The sequence below is a fragment of the Sinocyclocheilus anshuiensis genome, unplaced genomic scaffold (assembly GCF_001515605.1).
Source record: "Sinocyclocheilus anshuiensis isolate Anshui unplaced genomic scaffold, SAMN03320099.WGS_v1.1 scaffold1635, whole genome shotgun sequence".
NCBI lineage: Eukaryota > Metazoa > Chordata > Actinopteri > Cypriniformes > Cyprinidae > Sinocyclocheilus > Sinocyclocheilus anshuiensis.
In genome coordinates this window covers 275,928-278,086 of record NW_015549682.1, presented here as the reverse complement: position 1 = coordinate 278,086, position 2,159 = coordinate 275,928, and the positions used below count along the sequence as shown (strand labels likewise).

The window sequence follows — 2,159 nt, the reverse complement described above, 5'->3', positions numbered from 1 at the left end:
CTGTGGCGGGTAACGCTGTCAAATCACTAGCCAATTTGGCGGGTTACTTTTCGTAAATTATGTTCACTCATTCATTTCTTGGGGAAGTTCATGCAGGCCAAATCTGCGCAGGTTTAGCGCAAATACTGAACTCGTGAGACATCATGACATTATCGAGTGTATTGCAAAAGCTAAACAAAACACACCTACAGAGGCACGCATATGCGATGCACAATCAGCTTGTAACACTCCAAAGAGAAAGGAAAACTTGAAATCGCATCATATGACCCCTTTAAGTTTGTTTTGATTTATTAATTTACTTACAATAACAATTTAAAATGTATTAACTTTTACGTATTCACTTTTACATGTATTATTAACTGCATTATATGCATTTTTACTTCATAGAAAAAACTTTATAAATAAATATTTAGTAAAATTCTTAAATCGCTATGGGGGAGCCAGGTCCCCCTGGCCCCCCCACAAGCTACGCCCATGCTACAGAGGCGTGCATACGCAACAGCCAAATTGGCTGGTGAGTGAAAAAGTTAATTTCAATCCCTGTATATATATATATATATATATATATATATATATTGGTGATGTCAATGAGTGGCACAATGTCAGTTTCCGCCATGCAGAGCTTTTTCGAAAATAGTGTGAGGCTCATCCACAGTTCATGAGTCTTGATTTTACACCATATTCCCCTTTCCTCAATCAAATAGAGTAATATTACTCTACATGGAGGTGTAAGGGTTGCAATGACAATTTCGAAGCAATGTTAAGCCTGGATTTGTCATGCCACAAGGTTTTTTTCCGCAGTGCTTGAACAAGGCAAGGATATTCACTGTGATGTTGATGAAAATTTATGGCCAAATGTTGAAGGCAGGTTTGATTCAATAACATTGTGTATTTGAAATTATCTCCATTTACAAAGTGTTTACTTTAAATTACTGTTTCAAAATGCAACCACAATATCGTTGCGAAAACACTGTAAACATTTTTTTTTTTCCAGCATACAATGCCTTTTCAAATTTGCTTTGGTCATATTTTACTTGTATAATTTTTTATGGATTTTGTCAGTTTGTTTGGCTAATGTAAGTGTAATATCCATTGTGATCACTGTGTATATTTTACCATATTATGGTTTGGGTTTTTTTATGATACTGTGTTTGTATTTAAATATTTGGCTCAATATGGTCATCTTGTTTTAATTGTGATATACTATAGCTGCTCACATGATTGACTTTGATTGCTAACTGGTGTAATCAATTGGAACTCTGTTTGAATCTGAGTACTTACTGAGCTGTTGCCTTTGCATGTGTGTGTGTTTGCCTAACGAAGGTCCGAAACGTTGCCACTTGTAACTTTTTTGAATAAAGGGAGAATATAGTATATCCTATTATTTGATATACCATATTATACTACAATAACCACCATTGTTTGCTACTGAATTAACAGATTGTTATAAGTACTAAACTGAAAGAAGATAATACTGTTGTGTTTTGGCAATTAAACTGTGTAGTGTTTTGCAAAAACTGTGATATATAATTAAGACCTCAGTGTAAAACAGAAATCTTGCAAATTCAGTAAATTGATTTGGTGAATTAATTTCAGATTTCAGTAAATGCGTTTCAAGATCCAATTTTATTGTTTAAAAAATTGTGGAAAAAGTGTAATAGGCATCTAATAGGCTAATAATCTAATTTCTGAATGATCATGTGACACCAAAGACTGTAGTAATGATTAGGGATGCACCGATACCACTTTTTCCAGTACTCGCCCGATACCGATACTTTTATTTTTGGTACTTGCCGATACCGAGTACCGATACCGATATTTTTATTGCATTTGTACATTTTTTAAATATTGGGTACAGAAACCAAAAGAGTATGTATAATGTTAGTTGGTTAACTTCATTTATCAAATAGATACAGTCAAACCAACATTTATTCAGACACCTTCAACATTTCTCACATTATCACAGTTTATTCGCTATAGTTTAGAAAATGGTAATAAAATATGACAAGAACTCAGAGTTACACTGTGTAAGAACAAATTCAGCTTGATAATGTTAGATAACTTTGATAGAAAGGTATGTAATAGATTACAATCAACCAAAATAATTCAGACAGCTGTTAGTATGACAGTATTTACACAACTATCAATACTTCTTAGTC

General features: G+C 33.3%; 1 protein-coding gene across 1 annotated transcript in view; it reads right to left on the bottom strand.

Annotated features, from left to right (window-relative positions):
* LOC107660401 (corticotropin-releasing factor receptor 2-like) overlaps positions 1-2,159 on the bottom strand; it is a 71,163-nt gene that overhangs the window by 25,562 nt on the left and 43,442 nt on the right. The window lies entirely within an intron of this gene.